General features: G+C 39.0%; 1 pseudogene across 1 annotated transcript; it reads left to right on the top strand.

The window, feature by feature from the left end:
- The first annotated feature begins 2,055 nt into the window (after positions 1–2,055).
- On the top strand, positions 2,056–6,845 carry LOC308429677 (ribose-phosphate pyrophosphokinase 1-like; annotated as a pseudogene). Its single transcript has 2 exons — positions 2,056–2,188; positions 5,901–6,845. The product of its transcript is annotated as a ribose-phosphate pyrophosphokinase 1-like (transcript).
- Positions 6,846–11,567: the final 4,722 nt, after the last annotated feature.

The raw sequence follows: 11,567 nt of genomic DNA, 5'->3' as shown, positions 1-11,567 counted from the left end.
ATCTGTTTGTCGTTCTGTAGACTTCTTGTATGGTAATTGTCATCTCTTTCTTTAGGTTAGGGAAGTTTTTTTCTAAATTGTTGAAGATATTTAGTGGGTCTTTTTGTTGGGAGTCTTCACTATCTTCTACACCTATTATTCTTAGGTTTGGTCTTCTCATTGTGTCCTGAATTTCCTAGATGTTTTAGATTAGGAGCTTTTTGTTTTATTTTCTCTGACTATTGTATCAATGTTTTCTATGGTATCTTCTGCCCCTGAGATTCTCTCTTCTATCTCTTGTATTCTGTTGTTGATGCTTGCATCATGAATCCTGATCACTTTTCTAGATTTTCTATCTCCAGGGTTGTCTCTCCTTGTGCTTCTTTATTGTTTTTATTTTTAGATCCTGGATGGTTTTGTTCAATTCCTTCTCCCATTTGGTAGTGTTCTCTTATATTTCTTTAAGAGAGTTATTCATGTCCTTCCTCAAGTCCTCTATCCTCATCATGAGACATGATTTTACATCCAATTCTTGCTTCTCAGATGTGATGGGGGTATCTAGGACTAGCTGTAGTGGCAGAACTGGTTACTGATGATTCCATGTAGCCTTGATTTTTGTTCCTTATATTCTTGCACTTGCCTCTCACTATCTGCTTATCTCTAGTGCTACCTGCCCTAGCTGTCTCTGCCAGGAGCCTGTCCTCCTTGAGATCTTGATTGTATCAGAACTTCTCAGAGTCCAGTTGTCTCTGTGATCCTGTGATTCTGGTATTCTGTTATCCTGGAATGAGCACCTGGGAGTCAAGCTGCCTCTGAGATACTGAAGTCCCAGTGTGACCAAGCTCCTGATGTCCTTGAGTGTGTCAGAGCTCCAGTGCTCCTGGCTCTATCCAATCTCCTAGGAGTTGATATTCCTCTGTGATCCTGGAACTGTTAGTATACCTGTGTTCCTTTGATTCTGTGCATGTTAGAGCACCTGGGTTATCAGCCTCCTCTGGGTGTTGTGGAATTGGGTGCAGAACCAGTGCCCAAGGTCTGCTTAAGGTTCAAGTTATTAAGGCTGAGAGTTTTTGAGAGGCAGGAGAGAGTACAGAGAGGGAGAAGAAAGGAAGATGGAGGAAGAGAAGGACAACTCAGATCTGTGTGGCTTGAAATAGCCACAGGAATCTATGGATATCATATAAGAGGTGAATAATTAGAGGGCAATTTGTCTTATCTAGTGGGCAATTTATATCAATGTCAGTTGGTGCTGAGTTTATTGTGTGGATGTTTTAGGAAGTGATATAAATCTTCTTGATAAATTACAAGCCTCTAGCGTTCTGATTTTATGGGGTTTTTGGGAATTGTGACTGTAAGCAGAGGGGGCAGATGCATGTGAATGTGAGCAGAGTCTGTAACATGAGAACTGTGAAATGGGCAGTCTCTATGTGAGACTAGCCATGACGGCAACAAGAATGCTAGGGCCAGAGAGTAGCCGGCACTAGCATAGTATGGTACCATTTTAATTTTTTAATATTCAACTCAACATGAGGTAGAGCCAGGTCTTCCACATTCACACCAGAAGGACCAGATCACCCACAACCTCTACATCCAGGGCCAGCGCTACTATACAGTCTAGACTAGGTGAAGGGCCCATTTTTTTTCTGATTGCTGCAGAAGTTGAGGGGAAGTATGTGGAAGGGAAGACTTCCCTTTCCACATTACCACGTGTCAGGCAAGTGGAAGGGCCAACTTTCCATGCTTGCATTCTTGGGGTTGGCTTGACCCCACCTCTAGGGTTAGCTCTCTGCTGCCCAAGTAAAGTATGGGGCTGTCTCTCCTGAGTGTTCCAGCTGGTAAGAAGCAGAAACAACTTTTCTGTTCTTGTGACCTTAGGGCTAGGTCTCCCATACTAATATCCTTGATGCCAATTCACCCACAATGCTCATAATGCAGTGTGCTGGGCTTGCTCTCTGGAGTATTGTAGCTCAATAGGGGTGAGATCTGGTCTTCTGCTTTCATGCCTCCCAGGGACAGCCCTCCTGGAAAGCCCAGGTGAGGAATAGGGACAGCTCTGCATAGCCCTCAGACATCAACATGCCCCAGGGTAGTGGTAAAGACCAGAATGTCCATCTGGCCTTTGGTGGTAATAGATCCCTGTTGTTCAGACACATGGATCCAGTTGTTGCCCCTGGTGGAAACACAGGCCAAGACACCAACATGATCACAGGTGGCATCACTGGCCACCCACATCAGGCTGTTTCCCACTATGTTTGTGTGTATGTGTGTCTCTGTTTCTCTGATTCTGTCTTTGACTCTGTCTTTGTGTGTGTGTGTGTGTGTGTGTGTGTGTGTGTGTGTGTGTGTGTGTGTGTGGTGGGGATAAGAGTTTCTGTGGTAAGCAGCCACTAACAGGGTGATGAGTAGAACTAGAAACCAGAAGCCAAAGCTATAATGGAGATTTCAGGAAGACCAGAATCTCAGGAATGTAGACCAACTACAAGGAAGGCAGAAACTATCCTAAGACATAACTTTGAGGTAAATAGCCATTGAGTCATAGAACAGAACTTACCAAACCCATGAAGTCCATCTGTTGTGTGGTATGGCCCAAAGACTGAGCATAGAATTCAGTGTTCATCTGTCTGCCAATATTTATGTCTTTCCTTAGTCCAGTTTCTGTCTTGTACCTCCCTTCTGAAACTTGTGTCATTATCATGTTTTGCTCAGTATGATAACCATTGTTTTTTACAAAAATACTGACCAGAGTTTGCCTGATGTCAGAGGAGACTTCAGACTTGACTTAAAAACAGAGCTGAAGAAGCTGAAACTTTAGTGATGAACTCTTTATATTTTTTAATGGAAAGTGAAGTTAAACTAGCTATATGAGCCAGAATGCTATGTTTTAAGCCTGTCCTCCAAAAGCCCATGTATTAAAAACTTGGTCTCCACTCTTTGGTTATGTTAGAAGATCCCGGACCCTTAAAGAGGAATGACCTGAGAGAAGCACACAGGCTGGGCTTTCAAAAAAAAAAATTGGGTCTGTCTGTCTTTATCCCTCCCTCCTTTATTTCCTTTTTTAATATAAGTTGACCAGGTTCTCTGCATACATTCTCTCACCACTATATTTTATTGTCACATACGTATCCGTTGCAGAGCCATCACTGATTGGAATCACTAAAACTTGGAGCTAAAAACCACTCTTTCCTCTTTATAAATTTTATTATGAATATTTTATTATAGCCATAAAAATCCAACAGAACCACTAACTCATAAAGTGCCTTGATATATTAGCAGTAGCTATGTACCAACAAGGAACAGGAAGAAGAGCTGGACTACAAGAAAAAACAGCATGGGATAAGGAATTGCATTGTTTTAGAGAACTGAATTCTGTGCCATGAGAAATCTTTTGGAGCTGGATTCCAATAGAGGGGAGAAATGTGAAAGAGAAAGCACAGGAAAATGAGATGTAATGATAGTGTACTCAACATGATAATGAATGCCAAGTACAGAGCAGTTAAGACAAAATGTACTCATTCGTTTTAAAGGGAGATAAAGCACAAACAGCAATTTATTCATTTTTTTTCTTCAAGGAATCAGATACTTATTCTAATTTCAAAGGACACATTCAGAATATCAGCTCCCTGGATCTATAATTTGAGAAAGTCTTTATAAGACCAATACAAATTACAAAGACAATTATGAAATCATGGGATGATAGCATTAATAGAAAGACATATTGCATTGTAGAGTAATACCCTCTGTTTAGATAATCTACTGAATTAGTAAGTCTCAAATTGTGATTATGATTAGTCATTACAATATTTTAATAGGACATGGAAATATGAAATCATGCAATGTTTGGAAGTTCTAGTGTATTAATTAAGCAATGGATTTGACCATCATCAATTGTGTATCTTCATGTTTCAAACAGGATGCAGTGTATTAGTTTCAGTTGAGTGAAGGGTTTCCAAGGAAATCTAGTAAAAAGATTTCCATGAGGGTCATAAGTTAATGTATTGGATCTTTAATTGATTCATAGTCCTCTGTTTTTAACCACCAATATCTATTGCCTGTGTGACAGAGACTCCACATCCCAAAGATGCATTCATTGCTGCCCTTTAGTTAATTTTTTATTTCAAAATTTCAGAATCATTTTTCTATATCCCAATCACTTTGATTAAAATTCTGACTTCTGTCACTACTTCAAATGAGAATTTCAATGTTATATTTAACATATCCTATTATATTCAGATGATAAGAAACAAGTAAAAACTACAGCAGAGAGAATAATGCAAACCTAACACTTGAGTTACAATGAAACCCTTCAAATAAAAAAAGGAGAAAATGAGCCATAGTTTCAGGGAAAAATCTTTCTTTAAAGATATGAATATTTGATGTTAAATTTAAAGCAGACAAAACAACAACAACAAAAGGCAAAACAAATAACAATAACAACAACAACAAAGAAATGTCAACCCAGGGAGTCAAAGAAAAGTTGTTTTGTTTTTGTTGTTGTTGTTGTTGTTGTTGTTGTTAAAAATATCAAATACGGGTGTACCTATGTTTTAAACTCAAGAGAATTTATTCTTGAGTTGAAATATGCAATGCAAAGAATTCTAAGAACTGGTCTTTATAATGAGACGAATATGTAGGAATGAGTACAGATGTTTTAAAAATTAGCACAGCTGGAATTGCTCAATCCACATTATATGATGTTGGAATAATTTACAGATACTCATCAGTGCTTGACATTGTTGAGAAATTATGAAAAAGAAATTAGTTCTAAACCCACACTCTCTATGTTCTTTAATGCCAATATACATTAGAAACACCCCTGACCTCAAGCTGTATTACATAGCAATAATGATAAAAACTGCATGGAATTAATAAAGAACAGGCACATTGATCAATGCAATCAAATCAAAGACCTCCTGAAAAGAAACCCACACACCACTGGATACTTGATTTTTGATAAAGAACCCAACACAATATAATACAAATTAAAACCATCTTCAATAAACAGGGCTAAACTAAGTGGTGACTGTCTAAATGTAGAAGAACGAAAATAGATCCATACTTTTCACACTGCACAAAACTCAAGTTTAAGTGGATTGAGAACCTCCACATAAAATGAGATATACAAAATCTTATAGAAAAGAAAGTGGGAAATACCATTGAACTCATTGGTATATGAGACAAGTTCCTGAACAGAACACTCTATGATCAACAATTTATAAATGGGACTTCATGAAACTGCCAAGCTTCTGTAAGGCAAAAAACATTGCCAATAGAACATATTATCAGCCCACAGATTGGGAAAGTATCTTCACCAACCCTATATCTGACAGAGGAATCATACCCAAAATTTATAAAGAACTCAAGAAGTTAGACACCACCAAACTAAATAACCCAATTAAAAAATAGGATACAGAACTAAACAAACAAATTTCAACAGAGAAATCTCAAATGGCTAAAAAGCACTTAAAATCCTTAGTCATCAGGAAAATGCAAAGCAAAAGAACTCTGCAGTCCCAGGTTACACCAATCAGAATGGCTAAGATCAAAAACTTAAGAGATTGCACATGCTAGTAAGCATGTGGAGCTAGTGGAACACTCTTCCATTGCTGGTGTTAGTGCAAAGTTGTACAACCATTTGGGAAATTACTTTAGCGTTTTTCTCAAAAAAAAAAAAAACTGGAAATAGTTCTACCTCAATACCCAGATATACCACTCCTGGGCATATACCTTAAAGATTCTCCTGCATCTCACAAAGACACTTGCACAACTTTGTTCATAGCAGCTTTATTCATAATAGCCAGAAACAAGAAACAACCTAGGTGTCCTTACACTGAAGATAAAGATAATGGAGCATACTACCGAATGGAATATGGAAGTATAGCAATACTGTTGGTGCTTAGGCTCCCAGCTAACTTCCCTTCCAGTGTTGGCAGCGGTGGCAGCAGTGGTAGCAACCACTGAGCATGTTTGTGTAGTTGCCAAGATACCAAATATCAAAATCTTCAACAGGAGCTTCCACCAGGACTTATCCCAGAAAGTTGGTGACCGCCTGGGCCTGGAGCTAGGCAACCAGCTAAGAAATTCAGCAACCAGGAGACCTGTGTTGGGGAACGTTTCATGGAGAAAATGTCTACGTTGTTCAGAATATGTGTGGTGAGATTAATGACAATCTAATGGGGCTTTTGGTCATGATTAATGCTTGCAAGATTGCTTCAGCCAGCCAGGTTACTGCGGTCATGCTCCCCTTATGCCTGCCAAGATAAGCATAGGAGCTTGGCTCCAATCTCAGCTAAGCTTGTTGCAAATACGCTATCTGTAGGAAGTACAGATTATATTATCACCATGGAGCTAGATGCATCTCAAATTTAGAGTTTCTGTGATATCCCAGTGGATAATTTAAATGCAGAGCCAACTGTCCTCAAGTGCATACTAGAGAATACATCTGAGTGGAGAAACTGTTCTATTGTCTCACCTGATGCTGGTGGAGCCGAGAAAGTGACCTCCATGGCAGACCAATTGAATGTGGATTTTGTTTTGATTCACAAGGCCAAGGAAGTGGATAGCATGATACTAGCAGGAGATGTGAAGGATCATGTGGCTATACTTGTAGATGACATGGCTGACACTTGTGGTACAATTTGTCATGCTGCTGACAAACTTCTGTCAGCTGGAGCTACCAGAGTTTATGCTTGCTATCTTGATGCATAGACTCTTTTCTAGCACCAATAATGCATCCTTTGAAGAAGTAGTAGTTACCAATATTAACATCTGTACATGTGATCCTTGCAGAAGCCATCAGGAGAACCCATAAGGAAGAATCTGTCTCCTATCTATTCAGCCATGTTCCTCTATACTATAATAACTTCTGAAGCATTTTGAAATTAAAATCAAACCTATCACTTATTTTTCTCGGTATTGGTGAATTCAGCATAAGAGCCAGCTTACTTCAGTATAGCTTTTTACATTCCACATTAGCTATATTAGAATTTATCCTAAATTGGAGAAAGATGGGTTGCTATTAACTGTTAGGATGCCCTACCTGCATTGTTGCATCCTAGCTTTCTTGTTTATTTTGTGAGCCTTTCAGCTTTAAGTTGAGCTCAGCTGTTGAAAGATGTATAGACTTTTAAGAGAGAATTTCACAAGGTACTTTTGATGGGATTGCCACAGCTCATACTCCATTACATGTGAATGCTTTGGGGTTTTCATTCAGAATAAATAGCAACAAACCCAGCCCATGTGTAGTACATTTTCAGAGGTCTATACTACACTGTAGCAAGAACCCTCAGTCTCCTTAAACAGAGTTGAGCTGCTGAAAATCCTGTAAAGCAGAAACCGGTAGATCAATGAAGTAATTAATTCTGGAGAGGATCCATTGCCATCTGTTTAACTCTATTTCCTGGATTCTCTTTCCTTTCAGCCATTCCTTTCCTGTCAGTCTTACCTTCAGCTGTCTTGACCCTCTCCTAGACAAATACCTTGAACTCAGCATCCATTGCTACAAAATCTTCTGTAAGACAGACTTGCTTCTTGCTATGTAACTGCCAACATTCATATTAGGTAACTTGCTGTAGGACAATCTTTCTTAGCCTATTACCTCTTAGGTGGTAGGTTTTACATGGTATCATAATGCCTTTCGATTAATTTAAGTATTTAATTTTTGTGCTCTATTTAATTTTTTACATGGTGTCATAATGCCTTTTGATTAATTGAAGTATTTAATTTTGGATCTGTTTGACCTCTCAACTTAATATATTTCTGCCTAACAATTTGATCGTATTGTTTTGTATAGAAGCAACTTAGTAAAATGTCTATCATGTGTGAAAAAAAAAAGACATTATGAACTTTGCAGTCAAAGGAATGAAACTTAAGCATATCGTACTGAGTAAGGTGACCCAGTCCCAAAAGAACATGCATGTTATGTATTCACTTATAAGTGGATATTGGCCATAAAATACAGGATATCTTTGCTATACGCCATTGACCCAAAGAAGCTAAACAAGAAGGAAGGTCCAAGCAAGAAAGCTTGAATCTTACTTAGAATGGGGAATAAAAAAGTCATATGAGAGAGGGAACTGGTAAGAAGGGGGAATGGAGAATGGAGTATTCAGAATCAGATGTAGGGAAGAACAGGAGAGATGACCATATGGTCATGAAAATTAATGGAAATCTGCAACTGATAAAAGTCTTCACCTTTGTGAAAGGTGAAGAACATCGTTAGAATTAGAAAGAGACCTAGGATAAGAGAGATGCCCAATTATCAATGGAGATGACATGAGCTGGGACTCATTACACTGGGGATATGGAACTTGAAGAGGCCATCTCCAATAGCCAGGCAGGAACTACAGTGGAACTGTAGAGACACCAACCCACCCACTAAACTCTCAACCAAAAATTCATCTTGTCTACAAGTAACACAGGCATAGAAGAGGGAGCAAAGACTGAGGGAATAGCCAAACAATAACTGGCCTAACGTGAGACCCATCCCATGGGCAAGCTCCAATTCCTATCACTATTAATGATACTCTGTTGTGCTTGCAGACAGAAGCATGTTGTCCTCTGAGAGGTTCTACCAAGCAGCTGACTTATATACAGACTTCTACAGCCAAACAGTGAATAGAGGTTGGGGACTTCTATGGAAGTGTAGGAGAAAGGATTTTGGGTCCTGAAAGAGATAGGAACTCCATAGTAAGAAAAACAGAGTCAACTAACCTGGACCCTTAAAGCTCTGGTGTCCGAACCATCAAACAAAGGACATATAAAGGTTGGAGCTAGGTCTCCCCAGTCATATGTAGCAGATGTCCAGCTGGGCCTTCATGTGGGTCCTGCACAACTAGATTGTTGGCTATTCCAATAGCTGTTGCCTATAGTGGGATATGTTTAACTAGTTGGGCTCCCTTGTCTGGCCTCAGTGTGAGAGGAAGCGCCTAGCCTCACAGAGACTTGAAGTACCAGGATTGAGGGGATACCCAGGGTGGTTACCACCAGCTCAGAGGTAAAGGAGAGGGAGAAGGATTGTGGGAGGGGATGACTGGGAGAGGAACAGTGAGCAAAATGTAAAGTGAATAAGTAAGTACTTAAATTTAAAAATATTCAAGTAAAATTATGTCTATGTTTTAATAAAAAGAGGAGTTTGAAAGTACAGACGGGATAAATTCAAATTTGGTGAGACTGCTTAGCATGCTCTTTGCTTTGTCAATGTCACATTCTTCTAGTTTATATTATCAAAGTGTTCTCTTTATTTATGTTATTTATAAAAACTTTTATGTATTCCTGATTGCAACCACTGTGTAAATCAATGTGGGGGTTCCTCTAAAAGTCAGAAAAAAAACTACCATATAACCCAGCTTAGCACAGGGATAGTTGCACATCTCTGTTCATTGCTGCTCTAATCACAATAACTAGGCAATGGAAACATGCATTGCTTAATAAATAGATAATGAAAATGTACTATATTTACACAATAGAATTTTATTCAGCTGTAAAGAAAATGAAATTATAAAATCTGGAGATAAGTAGATGAAACCAGAAATAATCAGACTGAGTAAGGTAAGCACATCCAGAAATACAAATGCTGAACATTCTCTCTCATGCATTGATTTTCACAGGAATGTGGTCCCTAGTAAGCTGCCCATGCCCCAGTGGGTGGTTCCACCCTCAGGCACACATCTACAATTAGAATTAAGCTCAGTGGACTAGATCACAGGTTATATGGATTGGCTGGCATTCCAGTTTTATCTCTGTGGCTATGATAAAATTCCTTTTAAACAAAGCTTGGAGAAGAATTTCTGTGGTTTTCTCTTTCACAGTCCACCATCAAGAAAAGTCAGGGCAGGGACTCAGGCAGGAGCTTGAGACAGAAATTAAAGACAAACCATGCCATAATGAACCAATCATTTCAGTCTTAATATATTCAAATTTAAGTGGGGACTACCACAACTGATTAGGGAACACTCTCTTCACTCTATAAAGAACCCTAAGTGCACTGGCAACCTCCAAATATACTCTATGCTGTGGGCTAAGACAATCACTAAAGACATTTCTGTCTCCTGGTTTGAGTATGTAGATGTTTGATGCATGGGATCACACAATGTTCCTTTGTGGCCAATTTCTTGCCCCTGGCACGATATTTCCAAATTTTGCCCATGCTGAAGCAGGCATCTGAACTGTGTCCATTTGTAATGCTGAGTAACATGCCACTGCCTCCATTCATTTATTCATTAATGGATGAGCATTGGGACTTTTTCAACTTTTTTGGAGGTCTTATTAATATTGTATTCTCAACTTTGAGGGTGTGTACACTTCATTTCTTTTATATAGATATCTAGAAATTTCTCCACTCTATAGTAAGTATGTTAACCATTGTGGAAACTGCCAGAGTGATTGTATTGCATTAAAGTTTCAACATCAGATTAATAAAGATAAACTGATAACAGTGTGTCACAGAGCTGTCACGTATAACATAATCATTCTAGTGAGTCAGAAATGGTATTTCTGTATGGCTTGCTTTTGTTTTCAACAACTAACCAGAGTGAGCTTTCTTTCATCTATTTCATTCTAAATTTTATATGCTGTTAATAAATGTCTATTGGAGCTATTTGTTCTTGGTTTTAATTCATTTTCCCTTTTGCTGTTGAATCCCACTCTTCTTTTAAAAATTTATTGATTCATTATGAATTCACATCAAGCACCCCAATCCCACTCATTTCCCCATCCCTTCATATCCTCCCCCACCCTTGCAAGCCTCCAAAAAGAAAATAAAATTTTTAAATAAAAATAACAAAAGCATCTTGCTATGGAAGTTCCAGCCAGTCTCATTGTACCATTTTATCCATAGATCTTAACTTGCAAATGTTTATTGCAGTTAATCATTACTCTGGCTTCTTCCACACTATCAATACTGGATCATCCCCTGGACTCCTCTCAAACATCCTGTTGTTACTCTGTCCTGGAGAGCCTGCAGCAATGGAACTGTAGGACCAGTCCCTTCATACACTCCAGTAGGTCACAGATGGGGGTAGAAGGGGTGAGCAAACTTACAGCCTTGGATCAGGGCCTGGCAGGTGGTCAGTCTGCCAGTTCTCCTGCATCCACATCACTAGGGCAATCTCCTTAACATTTCACCCACGAGTTTCCCCAAAGCCGCAGCCAGCTCTCCTAGTCTACTCTCCCAAACTAGAGGTTGATTCCTCTATGCAACACAGCTCTACTGAGCTGCCCAGGTGACATTCAGGGTCTGTTTGCCTGAGCGCTTCAGCAGGGTCAGCTCGTCCCATCTTATGACCTTGGGGCCACTCTCTGCCTGCTGCAGGTGAGAGGGCATAACTGGCATCTCTCCCATACCTCCATCACCTCATGGCAAACGTTCTTTAGTACTGTGATACAATCAATTACTGGATATGTGATTTGGAAGTATTTTTCTTATGGACAGTATTTTCATATTCTTGATAGTCCCCTTAACACAGAAATGTTTTCAATTTTGATAATGCCCATTTTCTTTTTATATTGTTGATGGTTGTTTTGTACATTTATAAAAAAAAAGGTCTTGTATAAGCCAAATGTATGAAAATGTATACTTTTAGCAATTTCAT

Source organism: Micromys minutus (genome assembly GCF_963924665.1).
Source record: "Micromys minutus genome assembly, chromosome: 14".
Classification (NCBI taxonomy): domain Eukaryota; kingdom Metazoa; phylum Chordata; class Mammalia; order Rodentia; family Muridae; genus Micromys; species Micromys minutus.
The sequence above is the reverse complement of the archived record's forward strand: the minus strand, read 5'-3'. Positions and strand labels throughout refer to the sequence as shown.